This window comes from Oncorhynchus gorbuscha, linkage group LG17 (assembly GCF_021184085.1).
Source record: "Oncorhynchus gorbuscha isolate QuinsamMale2020 ecotype Even-year linkage group LG17, OgorEven_v1.0, whole genome shotgun sequence".
In the NCBI taxonomy this organism is placed as follows: domain Eukaryota; kingdom Metazoa; phylum Chordata; class Actinopteri; order Salmoniformes; family Salmonidae; genus Oncorhynchus; species Oncorhynchus gorbuscha.
In genome coordinates, this window is record NC_060189.1 from 47,708,403 (window position 1) to 47,728,995 (window position 20,593).

Here is a 20,593-nt window from a genome sequence, read left to right on the forward strand (position 1 = left end):
GAAAAAATGAATTTAAATTCAGAAAAAAAAATCTGGCAAAAGCCCACTGGTTGGTTTAAAGGGTTACTACACCACTCACATGTCCACCAGTGGAGGCTGCTGAGGGGAGGACAGCTCATAATAACGTCTGGAACGGAGCCATGAGCCCATTTCTCCCCAATTAAGGTGCCACCAACCTCCTGTTATCGCCACCCTCAGCAGTTCAAAGATTCACATTAAAGACACTTCCATGTTAACTAGAGTCTGAAACTCGGATTCTTTAATGATCTTGTGTTGAAGTGTTTTATTAAGGCTTGAATGTGATTCAGGGACACCTCGCACTGTTTTGCCTCCTGCCTTCAAAACCTGATTGTCATTCAGAAGAGTGCGTTGGCCTAGATTTGTCTCTCAGTCTCTACCATTCCATTCGGCGGGGACCGAGAGCGAGCAAGTGGGATTCTGATGACTAAAGACACATGTGGGTACAAAGCTTGAGCAGTGGCTTTCAAGAGAATGGCTAATATATGCAGGTGTCTCTGATTAAAAGGCGGAAACACAGGCAAGGATCCATTTGGAAATATCATTATAAATATATAGAGAGAGAGAGAGTTCTGTCTGAAAAATACAGCAGTTTGGCTGAGGTGAGAAGTACGGAACTAAGTGGAATTCCAATGATCACCATTGAAAAAACCCTTAGCAGTAAATATCTGAGGCGAGAAGTAACACTCACATTTAAATTAAGTCAAATTCAAATTGGTTCTACTAGCAAATTACTGCACATTATGTCTGTAAGTTCAACTAATAAAAGAGATTAATTTATATAATTATCCACTGAAGATCACGTAGCCTAATTGGTTATAATAAGCTACCTAGAACTTTGATGAGTCCTACCACGCTATACACACACACGCACACACACGCACACACACACACACACACACACACACACACACACACACACACACACACACACACACACACACACACACACACACACACACACACACACACACACACACACACACACACACACACACACACACACACACACTGAGGAAGAGTCTAAACGCTGATATATGCTTGTGTAGAGGCCTCCTTCTATAGACTATACTATTGTCAGTAGGGTATCTGAATCACTGGGGTTATTTGGGGTCGATAGAGTCCACAGCAGAAGGATGGAGGAGGGCGGAGGAGGGAGGGGGGCTGCCATTGCCATGGGGACGTGAAGCTAAACAACACTCCAGTTCAATGTTGCCAGCTGGGGCATGTGGGGGTCCAGTGCCTCTGGCTGGTGCAATTACTAGCCTAAATTAAGAATATTTCTAATATTATCAAGTGAACAAGAAACACATTTTATACTCTTCATTGTAAGAAGCCTAATGGAGTGGCTCTTTCAACACTGAAAGAGGAAAGATTTTGAAATGCCGTTGTAACTGCCAAACATACCTGTAGGCCTTTACAAACTCCTGGAACCAAAAAACCCAAGTGTCCTTTGCAGTGAGGATGAGTTCAGACAGACTGCGCACGCACGCACACACACACACACACACACACACACACACACACACACACACACACACACACACACACACACACACACACACACACACACACACACACACACACACACACACACACACACACACACACACACACACACACACACACACACACGTACAGCAGTATAAAGTGTGCCCTCGCTGACATTTCTCTGACATTCGCTGACATTTGTGGAACAAACATCGGAAGTAATGTATGTTTACAGCCGGGGAGAGGTTCATTAGGTGAAGCTAACTTAGAGAAAATGAATGCACTCACTCCTCCAGACGACTTTTCCCCTACAGTCGATGTCAACATACCGGCAAATATATATTTTTGTTGTTGTTGCACCTAGTTCTCTACTAGCTTAGAACAACCATTGTAATAATTGATAGTACAGGGGACCCCAAAAGTAGGAGAAAATAAGAAATACAGAACAAACGACAAGACCAGAAATGTATTTTTACCTGAAAATTACTGTTAGCTGACCAGCCAAAACAGAGCAACCAGAGTGACAATCAGTGTGACGCAAATGCCTCTAATTGCAAACTATGTCATTGATCAACTATGACAGTACACCGGAAAATAACTACTTGCTACTTAACAGACATCACTTAAATCTTGACCTCGGCTCCCATCTCTCTCACCGTGGGTGGCAACATTTCATACAGATAGACACATTCAGGTACAACTTACTACTGCGGAAGATAATGAACAATAATCATATACCCTTCTGTGGAATTACTGACGGCTTTGGAAACTTATGAAACGTCAAGGGGGCGTCTTTCTTACTCTTCGTCTCCAGAAATATCCAGGAGAGGAAGAGCGGAGAGAAAGAGAAAAGTACCAACACCTGTAGCTTACGCAACTGTTGACGCCATGGCAACAGCAAATAGAGAGCGGAGGTTGCCGATGGTTCCGTCCCAAATGGCACTCTATTCCAAATATAGTGCATTACATTTGACCAGGGCCCTGGCTCTGGTTAAAAGTAGTGCACTTATATAGGGAACAGGGTGCCATTTTGGAATGCACACATAGCCTAGGCTACACTATGCGCGACTTTGAAGTCATATCTAATGCGCGACTTTGAAGGTCTATATTAAATAATGAAAGAGGTTGCTATGAGATGGTAAGAAAAGTTATGAAGCGGAACAAAGGGTTGAGGTGGATAGTGTTGAGCTAAAATAAGGATACTGAAGTTGAACTAAGGATGTATACCGAACCTAAAGTATAAATGCAACATTCAACAATTTGACTTAGTTACAGTTCATATAAGGAAATTAGTCAAATTAAATTAATTAGGTCCCCTCCCTATGGATTTCTCATGACTGGGCAGGGGCACAGCCATGGGTGGGACTGGGAGAGCATAGGCCCACCTACTTGGGAGCCAGGCCCAGCCAATCAGAATGTGTTTTTCCCTACTAAAAGGGCATTGTTAGAGACAGAAATACTCCTCAGTTTTATCAACTGTCCGGGTGGTCGGTCTCAGACAATCAGGAAGCTGGACGTGGAGGTCCTGGGCTGGCGTGGTTACACGTGGTATGCGGTTGTCAGGTCGGTTGGACATACTGCCAAATTCTCTAAAACAACGTTAGAGGTGGGTTATGATAGATAAATGAACATAAAATTATCTGACAACAGCTCTGGTGGACATTCCTGCAGTCAGCATGCCAATTGCACACTCCTTCACAACTTAAGACATCTGTGGCATTGTGATGTGTGACAAACCGGCACATTTTAGAGTGGCCTTTTATTGTCCCCAGCACAAGGTGCACCTGTGTAATGATCATGCTGTTTAATCAGATTCCTGAAATGCCACACCTGTCAGGTGGATGGATGATCTCGGCAGAGTAGAAATGCTCACTAACAGGGATGTAAACAATTTTGTGGCCAAAACTGGAGAGAAATAAACTTGTGCGTATGGAACATTTCTGGGATATTTTATATCACTTTAGATGTTGTGTTTATATTTTTGTTCGGTATATTTTATCTCTGGGCCCTAGGAGGTCTACAGTAGTCTTCTTTATCTACTGGACGTATTCTTGTAAATTGATACCAGTAAAATTAACAGTACAAAAAAATCTAAAGAAACACACACAAACACAAACAGGCACATACACCCCCCACCCACCCCCCACCCACCCAAACAGGCTCAACCCCCCCCACACACACACACACACACAAACAGTACAAAAGCGGCCAGCCTCCACCTTTTCGAAACAATCATATTTCCATTTCAGCTCTGAACACAACAACAATAGGAGAAGGACGATAATGACAACTGTTGGAGGTTAGGATGTGAATTTCAAAGTCTATTGTCACTGGAGCTGCCAATCATTTATGCCATGGTGGAGAGGGAATAATTATGATGCTCACACACACGCACACATTCTCCCCACAGAGAAGAGGCCTAGAGAATGTCCTGCTGGCGACTGATGTGACGTAGATCATTGTTGGCAGTGGATGATGCCTCTGTAATGTCACAAAAAACGCCCCGTCAGTGGATGTATTCACATAATGCCTAGCTGCTATCAGATGAAGGCTACATGCTGCCAAGATGGCTGAAAGGCTGCAATGACTTCAATACAACACATTTGTTATTATCATTCCGACATCCAAGCCAACTCTTTGTATATGCTCTGTCTATCGCAATCTCTTTTTCTCTTTGTCTCTCGCTCTCTCTCTCCGGTCCCCCAACCCACCCTCTCGCTCTCTCTCTCTCTCGGTCCCCCAACCCACCCTCTCGCTCTCTCTCTCTCGCTGCCAAGATGACTAACCACTGCCATGCTTTTGTGATTTTCAAAACTGAGAAGTATTGTTCACACAAACAGCAGGTGTTGACAGCAAAAGAACGAGCCAAGAAGGAGCGAAGCATATTTTCTCTTGAATTGCCTTGGCTGACTCACAGGAAATATCTTTAAAATATATCTGCAGAGGGAAGAGTGTGAAATTACAGTTGATGGTTATACCCAGTTATTATTATTGATAGTTATGTGGATATAACATTTCAAATGTAATGTAACCCTTAATTCACCCAATATTTACCCAATACCTGTTAAACATTGTAACCTAAGATGTATATTGACTGCATCTAGGGTATAGCGCAAGGATAAATTGAGTTCCTCAGTTAGGTGGTTAACTGATTTGTGTACTCTGTCGTTCTTGGGTAGGCGGAGGGAGTCTGGAAGGGCATCTAGGAATCTTTGGGTTTTCCGAGAATTTATAGCACGGCTTTTGATGCTCCTTGGTTGCTGTCTGAGTAGATTATTTGTTGCGATTGCAAACGTAATGAAAAGTTGGTCCGATAGTCCAGGATTATGAGGAAAAAACATTAAGATCCACAATATTTATTCCACGGGACAAAACTAGGTCCAGAGTATGACTGTGGCAGTGAGTAGGTCCGGAGACATGTTGAACAAAACCCACTGAGTTGATGATGGTTCCGAAATACTTTTTGAATTGGTCTGTGGACTTTTCCATGTGAATATTGACGTCACCAAAAATTTGAATATTATCTGCCATGACTAACAAGGTCCAAGAATTCTGGGAACTCTGTGAGGAACGCTGTGGCCCAGGAGGCTGCTATAAAAAGTAGCTATAAAAAGTGATTTCATGACTAGAAGCAAAAACGCAGTCATTTTTATTTATTTTTTTGTCAATTGAAATTTGCTGACATAAATGTTAGCAACACCTCCGCCTTTGTGGGATGCGCGGGGGATATGGTCACTAGTGTAACCAGGAGGAGATGGCCTCATTTAACACAGTAAATTCATCAGGCTTGAGCCATGTTTCAGTCAGGCCAATCACATCAAGATTATGATCAGTGAGTAGTTCATTGACTATGACTTCCTTGGAGGTGAGGTATCTAACATTAAGTAGCCCTATTTTGAGATGTGAGAGATCACAATCTCTTTCAATAATGACAGGAATGGAGGAGGTCTTTATCCCAGTGAGATTTCTAAAGCAAACACCGCCATGTTTTGTTTTGATCAACCTAGATCGAAGCACAGACACTGTCTCAATGGGGATAGCTGCGCTGACTACACTGACTCCACTAAGCTGGCAGGGTGGCTAACAGCCTGCTGATGGTCATAGACCGTAATGGTTATTGACGGTTATGTGGATTTAACATTTTAAATGTAATGCAGCCCTCAAATCCCCAATAGAGGTGTAGGATCTTAATTTGAGCCAGATTGCCACAGCAGGAAAATAATCCTGCAGAAACAGAAAAAAAATGAATAATTATGTGGATTCTAATTAATAGACATTTTTTTGCAGGGGTTAATACATTTATCGGGTTGATAAATATGACCTTTTAAAGCGAAAATTACAAACTTTAGAAGCCTTTTTAAACTTTGAATACACCACAAGTTCGCATATCTTTGCAGGAAACTTCTCAGCAACAAAAGTGTGATCAAATTAAGATCCTACACCTGTATCTACACCTCTTAAAACAATGAAACCTAAGACTATTATTGTAGAGCAAAGAAATGCACACACACACACACACACACACTTGTGCTGAGTCTTTGACAGTGAAGCAGAGCAGTGTATGTGGAGCACAGACAGTCAAATCATTTACTATTCCACTTTTCTAATGAGCTACAACTCATGTTCAAACGAGTCACGCGAGGGGAGAACAGTAGAGGAGAAAGAGAGGCACAAAGAGAGAGAGAGAGATTGTGTGTGTGTGTGTGTATGTTTGTGTGTGAGATAGAGAGAGGGACACAGAGTACAAGAGAAAGAAAGAGAGATAAAAAAAAGAGAGAACCTGAGGTCTGTCTAGCAGGCAAGCACGTGTCTCGGCCCCGCAGCCCTTCCTTAAAGCAACCACACGTGAACAAACAACAAATAAACAAACAGAAATAGAAACACATGCACAGGGAATTTAGTTCATGCCATTCTAATCCACTCAGTTCAAGTGATGAATTCATACTTAAATCATGAACTGAAAAGTGGCCATTACTTTGAGAGAGAGAGAGAGAGAGAGAGAGAGAGAGAGAGAGAGAGAGAGGGGGAGAGAGAGAGATTAACTCAACTCCAAAAGTTCTGGGGACACTGTAAAAAGTCCATGGAGGATAAGAGCACCTCCTCCCAGCTGCCCACTGCACTGAGGCTAGGAAACACTGTCACCACTGAAAAGTGGCCATTACTTTGAGAGAGAGAGAGAGAGAGAGAGAGAGAGAGAGAGAGAGAGAGGGGGAGAGAGAGAGATTAACTCAACTCCAAAAAGTTCTGGGACACTGTAAAGTCCATGGAGGATAAGAGCACCTCCTCCCAGCTGCCCACTGCACTGAGGCTAGGAAACACTGTCACCACTGATAAATCCACGATAATTGAGAATGTCAATAAGCATTTCTCTACGGCTGGCCATGCTTCCACCTGGCTACCCCTACCCTGGTCAACAGCCCCGCCCCCCCCCCACAGCAACTTGCCCAAGCCTCTCCCATTTCTCCTTCACCCAAATCCAGATAGCTGATGTTCTGAAAGAGCTGCAATCTCGGGACTCCTACAAATGGACGAGACAATCTGGACCCTTTCTTTCTAAAATGATCTGCCCAAATTGTTACAAAACCCTATTACTAGCCTATTCAACCTCTCTTTCGTACCGTCTGAGATCCCCAAAGATTGGAAACCTCTTCAAAGGTGGAGACACTCTAGAGCCAAACTGCTACAGACCTATATCTATCCTACCCTGCCTTTCTAAGGTCTTTGAAAGCCAAGTTAACAAACAGATCACCGACCATTTCGAATCCCACCGCACCATCTCCGCTATGCAATCTGGTTTCCGAGCTGGTCATGGGTGCACCCCAGCCACGCTCAAGGTCCTAAATGATATCATAACCTCCATCGATAAGAGACAACACTGTGCAGCTGTATTCATCGACCTGGCCAAGGCTTTTGACTCTGTCAATCACCACATTTTTATCGGCAGACTCAACAGCCTTGGTTTCTCAAATGACTGCCTCGCCAGGTTCACCAACTACTTCTCAAACAGAGTTCAGTGTGTCAAATCGGAGGGCCTATTGTCCGGACCTCTGGCAGTCTCTATGGGGAAATGAGGAATGAAAATTACGTGGACATATTGAAGCAACATCTCAAGACATCAGTCAGGAAGTTAAAGCTTGGTCGCAAATGGGTCTTGGGACAATGACCCCAAGCATACTTCCAAAGTTGTGGCAAATTGCCTTAAGGACAACAAAGTCAAGGTATAGGAGTGGCCATCACAAAGCCCTGACCTCAATCCTATAGAAAATCTGTCGGCAGAACTGAAAAAGCGTGTGCGAGCAAGGAAGCCTACAAACCTGACTCAGTTACACCAGCTCTATTAGACGGAATATGCCAAAATTCACCCAACTTATTGTGGGAAGCTTGTGGAAGGCAACCCAAAATGTTTGACAGAAGTTAAACAATTTAAAGACAATGCTACCAAATACTAATTGAGTCTAGGTAAACTTCTGACCCACTGGGAATGTGATGAAAGAAATAAAAGCTGAAATAAATCATTATCTCTACTATTATTCTTAAATTTCACATTCTTAAAATAAAGTGGTGATACTAATTGACCTAAGACAGCGAATCTTTACTACGATTAAATGTCAGGAATTGTGAAAAACTGAATTTAAATGTATTCGGCTAAGGTGTATGTAATCTTCCGACTTCAACTGTATATTTCACTGGTAACCCCCAAAGCCAATTCCTCTTTTGGCCACCTTTCCTTCCAGTTCTCGGCTGCAAATGACTGGAACGAACTGCAAAAATCACTGAAGCTGGAGACTCATATCTCCCTCATTAACTTTAACCATCAGCTGTTAGAGCAGCTCACAGATCACTGCACCTGTACATAGCCCATCTGTAAATAGTCCATCCAACTACCTCATCTCCATACTGTTATTTATTTTGTTCCTTTGCACCCCAGGATCTCTACTTGCACATTCATCTTCTGCACATCTATCACTCCAGTGTTTAATTGCTATATTGTAATTATTTCGCCACTATGGCCTATTTATTGCCTTTGCCTACCTTATCTTACCTCATTTGCACCTACTGTATATATACTTTTCTATTGTATTATTGACTGTATGTTTGTTTATTCCATGTGTAACTCTGTGTTGTTGTTTGTGTCGCACTGTTTTGCTTCATCTTGGCCAGGTCACAGTTGTGAATGAGAACTTGTTCTCAACTGGCCTACCTGGTTAAATAAAGGTGAAATAAAAAAATAAAAAATAAAAAATGAGAGAGCGTTTGTGTCTTCTCCAGCTCATTGGTCTGATGGTGGCAGAGGGGATGATTAGAAACAAAGACGGGGAGACACAGAGAGAGAGAGGGACAGAGAGAGGGAGAGAGGGGCAGAGAGAGAGGGAGAGAGGGACGCAGAGGGACACAGAGAGAGAGAGGGGGACACAGAGAGAGGTTGGCAGCGCACTACATTGCTGCCTGCCATAAGTTGAGGGACAGTGTCTGACAGACCAATCAACCTGCACATGTACTCTACTGTATGCTTATTATTATTGTTGAATGTATGGTAATTTTGATAATATAATATATGCCATTTAGCAGACGCTTTTATCCAAAGCGACTTACAGTCATGTGTGCATACATTCTACGTATGGGTGGTCCCGGGACACTTGGTTATTGTTGTTACTGTTGTTCCCTTGACAATTTTGATTCTCATTTTTATTTTTTATATTGTAAATATCCAAAATAAGCTTTGGCAATATGTACATTGCTACGTCATGCCAATAAAGCGAATTTAATTGAAATTGAGAGGGACACAGAGAGAGAGAGAGAGAGAGAGAGAGAGAGAGAGAGAGAGAGAGAGAGAGAGAGAGAGAGAGAGAGAGGCAGAGAGAGAGAGAGAGACAGACAGACAGACAGACAGACAGAGGGAGAGTGACAGAGAGAGAGAGAGAGAGAGAGAGAGAGAGAGAGAGAGAGAGAGAGAGAGAGAGAGAGAGAGAGAGAGAGAGAGAGAGAGGGACAGACAGACAGACAGAGAGAGAGGGACACATAGAGAGAGAGGGACACAGAGAGAGAGAGAGAGGGACAGACAGAAAGAGGGACACATAGAGAGAGAGGGACACACACAGAGAGAGAGAGAGAGAGAGAGAGAGAGAGAGAGAGAGAGAGAGAGAGAGAGAGAGAGAGAGAGAGAGAGAGAGAGAGAGGACAGATAAACAGAGGGAGAGTGACACAGAGAGAGAGAGAGGGACAGACAGAAAGAGGGACACAGAGAGAGAGAGGACAGAAAGAGGGACACAGAGAGAGAGAGAGGGACACAGAGGGAGAGTGACACAGAGAGAGAGAGGGACACGGAGAGAGAGAGAGGGACACAGAGAGAGAGAGGGACACAGAGAGTAAAAGAGAGAGGGCACAATCAGCCCTGAACTGCAGTAACCCTCACTACTTCACTCTACTGAGAGAACTGTAGAGAGGAAAGAGAAGACACACACCTGCCGCTGTAGGTCAGGGTTTACCCTGCTCTGGCTCAGAGAGGTGCTCAGCTCAAATAACGGTTTCCTCTCGTCTTCTACTCTTTACTCTCTCCTCTCTACGCTGCACCTAAAGAGAGTGTGTGTATGCGTATGAGTCTGTGTGTTCGTACGTGTGTGAATCCATGTCAAATGCCAATACAGATGTACAATCTTAATTTGAGCCAGTTTGATGACAGCAGGAAAATAACCCCGCAGCAACAGGACATGTGAATTATAATTTCTGGACATTTTTCGTTAAGGGAAAAGCAAGTCTGACATTCTAAAATCGAAATGACAAACTTTAGAATCCTTTTTAAAACTGAAACATACTAAAAGTTTGCATTTCCTGCTGTTCAGGAACATTCTCAGTAACAAAAGAGTAATCAAATTAAGATCATACATCTGTGTGTGTGTGTGCATACGTGCGTAAGATCTTACATGAGTGTGCAAATGTACTGTATTCGAGAGTAGCCTACCTTAATGAGCTTCTGCATGTATCTGAGAAATCCAAGAATATTTGGTGAGAGTGCGAGTGTGGAGCTAATCGGAGCTTTAAAAAAAAATTGTTGTGCTTTCTTTGCTATTTAAATCCCCCTGAAACCCAAAAGGATAGAATGACCCATTTTACAGTTCCCCAAATTGCGTCTCACTGCTAAATCTTATGAAACATGGCTGCCCCGGAGCAGTGTGGATTAAACAGAAGATTAAGTACCAGTGAAGAGAAGAGGGGTAAACATTGTGTAGTTTGTACACACGGAAAAACATGTGTGTGCTCGCACACATGCTGAAACACACACACACTGTGTACAGACATATTCAAATAAACTGCTCACGTACAATAAATAAATAATTTAGTCAGCCACCAATTGTGCAAAATCCTACAATGTGATTTTCTGGATTTTTTTTCTTCTCATTTTGTCTGTCATAGTTGAAGTGTACCTATGGTGAAAATTACAGGCCTCTCTCATATTTTTCAGTGGGAGAACTTGCACAATTGGTGGCTGACTAAATACTTTTTTGCCCCACTGTATGTTCTCTCACAAGAAAATATCCAAAATATACAGCAGCAGGTGTGTGTGTCTTCTCTCTCCTCTCTACAGTTCTCTCAGTAGAGTGAAGGGGTGAGGGTTACTGCAGTGTGAGGGTTGCAGGTTTTGGGCTATGATATTTGTGCATCTCACTTTCTCACTCATTATTATTCGCGATTCATTCAGGATGATCCGTAATCACGGTAGCATCCACATGAACGTGGAAGTGTTTAGAAACATATTCTATTCTTATTTACAGTAAAAGTGACTCCAAAATGACACAACACATTATCTACAGTAAAAGTGACTCCAAAATAACACAACACATTATTTACCATTCATTTCTATTGGTCACAAAATAATCTGAAACACAATCAAAACAAACTGAAAATGCATCCAATATGTTTGTAGAGTCACGAGCTTGATGTAATAATTGTGTGCCATGAATATGGGCCCAAATACACTTTTGACGACTTAAATACACATGGGTGAATTTGTTCTTGTATTTTTGGTCCCTTAAAACGGGCGAGACTACAGTGCTGCAATTATTAAACGGTTCACCCAATACGGATGAAAATACATTCAAATGAAAGATGACGGTCTGTATTTTTACAGCAGGGTCGTTGTATCATTTCAAATACCAAAAAGCTGGAGTTCAGAGCCAAAACAACAACAACAACAACGTTCTTTTGGAGCTCGCTGTATGTTTTATTGCCACGGTGAAAAAGTTGTTTTGCAGGTTCACTTTAGGCTGAGCTAGTTTCAGCATTGCAAGAGGGCTTCTCTACACACATGCAGACAATGAAGGCACGCACACACACACACACACACACACACACACACACACACACACACACACACACACACACACACACACACACACACACACACACACACACACACACACACACACACACACACACACACACACACACACACACACACACACAGTGTCATTCCCAAACCCTCTGGCTGACACCTCTCGTGGCTCATCTGTGGGTGTGTCCTAAAATGGCACCGTATTCTCTACATAGTGCACAGCTTTTGACCAGAGGCTTATGGGCCTTGGTCAAAATTAGAGTACTATATGTGGAATAGTATGTGGTTCGGGACGGCCATGTGTCAGAGCAGCTTTTACCCTGGCCCTGGCGTTGAATGTAGCACGGCTGTGTGAGCGTGCCGCTGCGAAGAGGTGCGGAGAAGAAGGACGTGACTGAGAACATTACTGGGATGTTAGTTATTTACACACACACACACACACACACACACACATAAACACACATAAACACACCACAACCACCATCCCAGATAATGAAAATGTGTCAAATACCACTTTTTTACAAACACAGACACACATGGACACACAAACACACACACACTTACCTGGCTGGTTGGGGTAATTCCTATACCGTTACGTGAACAGTTGTCTCGCTTACAATCAGCTCTATTTTCTAAAGGAGTGACGACTTCAGCGCAACCTCAGCTAATGACACTGTTTAATGAGCAGCGAACAACAAGCGGTGAGGAAATATCCCACATGAGGCGACAAATCGCTGACTTGTGAAAAACAACAGCAGGGGAGCCAACCAATGAGGCGTCTCTGTGTATTGGGTTCAGCCTTAACCTCGGCGTGTGTCCCAAATGGCGTCCTACTCACTATAGTGCGCTACTTTTCACCAGAGCCCTATGGGCCCGGGTCAAACGTGGTGCACTCTAAAGGAAAGAGGGTGCCGTGTAGGACGCAGCCCGAGTTTAGCAGAGCTGCCTGGCCCTTTGTAGCTGGTTTGTGTTTTCCACTGTCAGCCTTTGTCCTGTTCCAGAATCTCTCACAGAAATGTGACTGGCGTTGTTGTGTCTACCGCTCCCATCCCTCTATCCATTTCTCTTGTTCTCTCCCTCCTTCCCTCTCTCTCACCCCTCTGCTCCCCTCCCTCTATCCATTGCTCTTGTTCTATCCCTCCTTCCCTCTCTCTCACCCCTCTGCTCCCATCCCTCTATCCATTGCTCTTGTTCTCTCCCTCCTTCCCTCTCTCTCACCCCTCTGCTCCCCTCCCTCTATCCATTGCTCTTGTTCTCTCCCTCCTTCCCTCTCTCTCACCCCTCTGCTCCCCTCCCTCTATCCATTGCTCTTGTTCTCTCCCTCCTTCCCTCTCTCTCACCCCTCTGCTCCCCTCCCTCTATCCATTGCTCTTGTTCTCTCCCTCCTTCCCTCTCTCTCACCCCTCTGCTCCCCTCCCTCTATCCATTTCTCTTGTTCTCTCCCTCCTTCCCTCTCTCTCACCCCTCTGCTCCCCTCCCTCTATCCATTTCTCTTGTTCTCTCCCTCCTTCCCTCTCTCTCACCCCTCTGCTCCACTCTCTCTGCCTCCCTCCCTCCAAACACTGTTCTGTTTAGATCCACTAAAATGCCATGAACATTGCATGCAGCTAAAGAGGTTGGATGAAAAAGAGAAGAGAGAGAGAGAGAGAGAGAGAGAGAGAGAGAGCACTAAATTGCTGCCTGCCATAAAATGAGGGACAGTGCACATGTCCTCCACAGCATTGTTGTTGTTATTGCTCAATGTATGGTTCTTTTGACATTTGATTATCGTTGTTAGTGTTGTCCTGTTGACAGTCTTGATTATTATTTTAACTATGTTCATATCGTAAATGTATCACTTAACCTCCTAAGTACGCTTTGGCAACATGTGCATTGTTACGTCATGTCAATAAGGCAGATTGAAATGAATTGAGAGCGAGGAGAGACAGAGAGTAAGACACAGAGAATAAGACACAGAGAGTAAGACACAGAGAGTAAGAGAGGTGTGTGGTTGTTTGTCTTTACTTGGTGATTCCCCTTAGGCTTCATTCTAGCTGGGGAGATAATAAGTGAGAATTAACACACACTCTTCAGTCTCTAGGAGCAAAAGAATCCCAGCATGCCATCTGCCCCAGGAGACAGCCACAGTCTCTGTCTCTCCATCTCGCTGTCTGGCTCTCCCTCCCTCTCCCCTCTCTCTCTCTCTCTCTCCCTCCCTCCATCTCCCTCCCTTTTCCTCTCCCTCTCCCTATGCTCTCTTTCTTCTTTCCTATTTCTCTTTATTAACCCTTAATGCTGGTACTATGTCATGACAAGAGACATGATCCAGCATAGTCAACGAACACCCCCCCCCCTCACTTCTTCTAGTTTCAGCTACCTCAAATCGCCCTATCCCATCTTTTCATTATGACACAGTGGACCTCTGGCCCGGGCACAGCACAACAAATAAAATGATCCGTGTAAAACACATTGTTGAAGTGAAATCCACAAAAAGCACCGTTCAATCACTCCATCTCCTGCCAAGATGAATTAACTCTTGGTTGCAGAGCTCCTGAAACAACGAGTCCTCTCTAGCCTAAAGAGAAAGAGAAGCGGCTTGGATCCAAAGCAATTGTCCGGTGCTACTGCTTGTCAAGGGCAACATCTAGTTTGCAAATGGCCTCGCCTCCAGTGAGGGTAAAGATAGAGATGATTGTGTTCAGCTGTGTCTCACAGATGTAGCCAACGGGGGTGACCGCCATGTGCCAACTGGGCCTGCAGCGTCTGCCAGCGTCGTCATCGCGTGCCCTTGCCAGCCACTGCCAACAACCAAAGCAAATTAACATTGGAATTAGTCCGAGTCAATGACGTGCTGTCACTAAATTCCAGCCCCGGCCACGACGTTTCCATCCAATGTCACCATTCCCACATTGAGACTTGACGCAGTCAGGGGTAAACAGTCTTGAGTAGGCGTGACATCGTATGGATGTGATAAGCTGAACAAGCAGACGTCGTGTAGAAATCAGAGAGAGAGAGAGAGGAACCTCGCAGTTCTTATGTTGTTGTCGGTGATGCTATTTGTGGCCTTATTTTGATTTGTTAATCATGCACAATTCATAATCCCTTTAACATATGCACCTCTGCAGGGGCAGAGTGGGACCTGAAATAGGCCAGGTTTTTCCCTGACATGCCAGCCCTTTTTTTTTTTTTTATTTTTTTTTACAAATTTCCCTTTGTACTCAGAGGAATGTTCTACTGTCGTGATGACATGACTGTTGTAGGGGAAGAAGAATCAGAAGAACTTAGTACCAGGAGGACCATGCATCACCACCAGCATCAATCCAACATCCAACACCTACCTCCTACATGATGTCATCCTCGCCATTAGGGATGGTCACGGGTATTCGAATATTTGAATATCCAAACGGACAGTAAGTATTTGATTATTTGTGAAAGTATTCATTTTGGAGAAGAAAAAAAAAGATAGGCCCATTTGAATGAAAAGGCTTTGTCTACGATTAAATGGTCTATGTGACATTGCTACATTTTTGTAAAACAACAGTTTTAGGAGTTATCATCCCTTACTGGGAAACGTATTGACAACATGTGCAACATGTATTGACTACTGAGATCCACAGACACAAACAGTGGAGGCCCTAGGTGTTAATCCACTGATACCAGGCATACTGGACCTGCATCAAACCACAGCGGTTGACAAATCAACGCCATCATCACCTCTCCAACAACCAACACTTGGCTTCAGTACCAAGCGGCTCTGGCACTGAACCTAACTGTGCTCCTTAGCAAACTGTCATGGCAAGTGGCCTAGTCAACAGGACCTCTCAATGAGCAGCTAGGCAAAATCTCCTGGCCAGGGGCCGTATGTATGAACTGATCCTAGATCTGCACTCTGACTTTGAGACGCTTTGTTAATACAGGCCCAGGTCTTTATGGCGAACGAGACTTGATCTCAATGGGACTAACGTTGATAAATAAAGTGTATGAAACCAAATACAAACTATGGGCCCTGGTCAAAAGTAGTGTATTTATATAGGGAATAGTGTGCCATTTTGGATGCATGCATTTTCAGCGTGGAGCACAGATGTCCACAAAGCCCTAGCTCCGCGTCCGTCAACACAACAGTTGCATAACAGTGACACAACGACTTTGACCTTGTCATTACGCCCAACGAGACAGAGATCAACAGCCAGGGATAATGATGACTAAGACCATTCCCAGAGCTACACTAAGCCACCACCCACCCACACACGAGGTCTGAGTCAATGTCAGTAGACTCTCCATTGCATTCACCCAGAGGGCTCTCCATTGCATTCATCAAGGACACTCAAGTAGGGCCATTTCCATAATCAAGGCTCCATTGCCTATACTGTATTCTCCCCCAGTGAGTGAATTATCCTGGCTTCCCCATGGTCGTTTACTGTACAGAGCTTTTAACATCTAGACAGTAACTTGTATTTTCAGGACGCTATATGTGGTTCATCCGGGAATCAAACCCACAACCATGGGGTTCGTTCAGCAAGGGTACAACTTCCGATAACAAACCTTTCTGAAATGTAGGATAGCGAATCATGTCAGCAGTAGTGGTGCTGACAGAGATGGTCGCCTCGCTTAGGAAAGTCCTTAGGGAACGCAGTATGCAGTAATTTGTTTTTTAATATATTATTTCTTACATTGTTAGCCCAGAAAATCTTAAGTGGTATTGTATACAGCCGGGAAATAACGATTGGATATAAGAATGACGTGAACTTATCAACATTACAACCAGGAATACGACTTTCCCGAAGCGGATCCTTCGTTCGGACCTCCACCCTGGACATGGGATCTAATCCCAGAGGCCGACCCAAAACAACTTCGTCGTCGCAGGAGAAGCAGAGGGAGCGGCTTCCTGATCAGACTTAGAAGGCGAGCACACAACCCGCCGTTTCCGAGCATATTAGTCGCCAATGTTCAGTCTCTAGACAACAAGGTGGACGAAATTAGGGCACGAGTTGCCTTCCAGAGAGACATCAGCGATTGTAACATACTCTGTTTCACGGAAACATGACTCACTTGGAATATGTTGTCAGAGTCGGTACAGCCAACCGGTTTCTTCACGCGTCGCGCCGACAGAAACAAACATCTCTCTGGTAAGAAGAAGGGGCGAGGGTGTATGCCTCATGATTAACGACACATGGTGTAACGACAACAACATACAGGAACTCAAGTCCTTTTGTTCACCTGACCTAGAATTCCTTACAATCAAATAATGACTGCATTATCTCCCAAGAGAATTCTCTTCGATTATTGTCACAGCATTGTATGTCACCCCCCAAGCAGATACCACGATGGCCTGGAAAAAACTTCACCGGACTCTATGTAAACTGGAAACCATATATCCTGAGGCTGCATTTATTGTAACTGGTGATTTTAACAAAGCTAATTTGAGAACAAGGCTACCTATATTCTACCAGCACATTGACTGTTGTACCCGCGCGAGCAAAACACTGGACCCACTGCCACTCTAACTTCCACGATGCATACAAGGCCCCACCCCGCCCTCCCTTCAGCAAATCTGACCACGACTCCATCTTGCTCGTACTGTCCTATATGCAGAAACTCAAACAGGATGTAACAGTGACTAGAACCAATCAACGCTTTTCTGACCAATCGGAATCCATGCTTCAAGAATGTTTTGTTCACGTGGACTGGAAAATGTTACGGGAGCCTTAGACAATAACATCGCTTTAAACGCTGGTGCGGTGAGTGAGTTTTTTAGGAAGTGCATTAGAGATGTGGTACACACTGTGACTATTAAAACATACCCCAACCAGTAACTGTGAATAGACAGCGGCATTCCCGCAAAACTGAAAGCGCGAACCACCGCATTCAATCATGGAAAGAGGTCAGGAATATGGCCGAATATAAACCATGTAGTTATTCCCTCAGCAAGGCAATCAAACAAGTGAAAGAGTCGCAACTCAAGGAGTCGCAATACAAAGGCCCAGACACAAGACGTACAGTGGGGAGAACAAGTATTTGACACACATCCAATTTTGCAGGTTTTCCTACTTACAAAGCATGTAGAGGTCTGTCATGTTTACCATAGGTACACTTCAACTGTGAGAGACGGAATCTAAAACAAAAATCCAGAAAATCACATTGTATGATTTTTGTAAGTAATTAATTTGCATTTTATTGCATGACATAAGTATTTGATACATCAGAAAAGCAGAACTTAATATTTGGTACAGAAACCTTTGTTTTCAAATACAGAGATCATACGTTTCCTGTCGTTCTTGACCAGGTTTGCAGACACTGCCGCAGGGATTTTGGCCCACTCCATACAGACCTTCTCCAGATCCTTCAGGTTTCAGGGCTGTCGCTGGGCTATACGGACTTTCAGCTCCCTCCAAAGATTTTCTATTGGGTTCAGGTCTGGAGACTGGCTAGGCCACTCCAGGACCTTGAGATGCTTCTTACGGACGGAGCCACTCCTTAGTTGCCCTGGCTGTGTGTTTTGGGTTGTTGTCATGCTGGAAGACCCAGCCACGACCCATCTTCAATGCTCTTCCTGAGGGAAGGAGGTTGTTGGCCAAGATCTCGCGATACATGGCCCCATCCATCCTCCCCTCAATACGGTGCAGTCGTCCTGTCCCCAATGCAGAAAATCATCCCCAAAGAATGATGTTTCCACCTCCATGCTTCACAGTTGGGATGCTGTCTTGGGGTTGTACTCATCCTTCTTCTTCCTCCAAACACGGCGAGTGGAGATTAGACAAAAAGCTATATTTTTGTCTCATCAGACCACATGACCTTCTCCCATTACTCCTCTGGATCATCCAGATGATCATTGGCAAACTTCAGACGGGCCTGGACATGCGCTGGCTTGAGCAGGGGGACCTTGGGTGCGCTGCAGGATTTTAATCCATGACAGCATAGTGTGTTACTAATGGTTTTCTGAGACTGTGGTATCAGCTCTCTTCAGGTCATTGACCAGGTCCTGCCGTGTAGTTCTGGTCTGATCCCTCACCTTCCTCATGATCATTGATGCCCCACGAGGTGAGATCTTGCATGGAGCCCCAGACCGAGGGTGATTGACCATCATCTTGAACTTCTTCCATTTTCTAATAATTGCGCCAACAGTTGTTGCCTTCTCACCAAGCTACTTGCCTATTGTCCTGTAGCCCATCCCAGCCTTTTGTAGGTCTACAATTTTATCCCTGATGTCTTTACACAGCTCCCTGGTCTTGGCCATTGTGGAGAGTTTGGAGTCTGTTTGATTGAGTGTGTGGGCAGGTGTCTTTTATACAGGTAACGAGTTCAAACAGGTGCATTTAATACAGGTAATGAGTGGAGAACAGGAGAGCTTCTTGAAAAAAAACTAACAGGTCTGTGAGAGCCGGAATTCCTACTGGTTGGTAGGTGATCAAATACTTATGTCATGCAATAAAATGCTAATTAATTACTTAAAAATCATACAATGTGATTTTCTGGATTTTTGTTTTAGATTCCGTCTCTCACAGTTGAAGTGTACCTATGATAAAAATGACAGACCTCTACATGCTTTGTAAGTTGGAAAACCTACAAAATCGGCAATGTATCAAATACTTGTTCTCCCCACTGTATGTGGCAGGGTCTACAGGAAATTACAAAAAGAAAACCAGCCACGTCACGGACACCGACGTCTTGCTTCCAGACAAGCTAAACACCTTCTTTGCCCGCTTTGAGGATAATACAGTGCCACCGACACGGCCTGCTACCAAGACCTGTGGGACACCCTCTCCTTCTCCGTGGCCGACGTGAGTTCTTACATTTAAATGTGTTGACCCTCGCAAGGCTGCTGGCCCAGATGGCATCCCTAGCCGTGTCCTCAGAGCATTCGCAGACCAGCTGGCTGGTGTGTTTACATATTCAATCACTCCCTATCCCACTATGCTGCCCCCACATGCTTAAAGAGGGCCGCCATTGTTCCTGTACAAAAGGCGGCAAAGATAAAATTAGTAGATGACTATCGCCCCGTAGCACTCACTTTCGGTCATCATGAAGTGCTTTGAGAGACTAGTCAAGGATCATATCACTTCCACCTTACATGCCACCCTAGACCCACTTCAGTTTGCATACCGCCCCAACAAGTCCACAGACGATGCAATAGTCATCACACTGCACAATGCGCTTTCCCATCTGGACAAGCGGAATACCTATGTAAGAATGCTGTTCATTGACTACGACTCAGAATTCAACACCATAGTACCCTCCAAGCTCATCAATAAGTTTAAAGCTCTGGGTCTCAACCCTGCCCTGTGCAATTGGGTCCTGGACTTTCTGACGGGCCGCCCCCAGGTGGTGAAGGTATGAAACAACATCTCTATTTCGCTGATCCTCAACACTGGGGCCCCACAAGGGTGCGTGCTCAGCCCCCTCCTGTATTCCCTGTTCACCCATGACTGCGTGGCCATGCACACCTCAATCATCAAGTTTGCAGACGACACAACAATAGAGGGATTGATTACCAACAACAACGAGACAGTCTACAGGGAGGAGGTAAGGGCACTCAGAGTGTGGTGTCAGGAAAATAACCTCTCACTCAACGTTAACAAAACAAAGGAGATAATCGTGGACTTCAGGAAACAGCAGGGGGAGCACCCCCATATCCACATCGACAGGACAGCAGTGGAGAAGGTGGAAAGTTTTAAGTTCCTCAGCGTACACATCACGGACAAACTGAAATGGTCCACCCACACAGACAGTGTGGTGAAGAAGGCGCAACAGCGCCGCTTCAACCTCAAGAGGCTGAAG

The 20,593-nt window shown here is 44.4% G+C and overlaps 1 protein-coding gene across 3 annotated transcripts in view; it reads right to left on the reverse strand.

The window, feature by feature from the left end:
• The window catches only part of LOC124001287 (catenin alpha-2), a 724,530-nt gene that overhangs the window by 675,694 nt on the left and 28,243 nt on the right, over positions 1 to 20,593 (reverse strand). The window contains exon 1 of one of the 3 annotated variants that reach the window (XM_046307951.1): positions 12,404 to 12,509. The exons of the other annotated variants lie outside the window; for them this stretch is intronic. The gene's annotated coding sequence lies outside the window, so the exon portion shown is untranslated. Of the gene's footprint in view, positions 1 to 12,403; positions 12,510 to 20,593 lie in introns of those variants that run through there. 3 annotated transcript variants of the gene reach the window in all.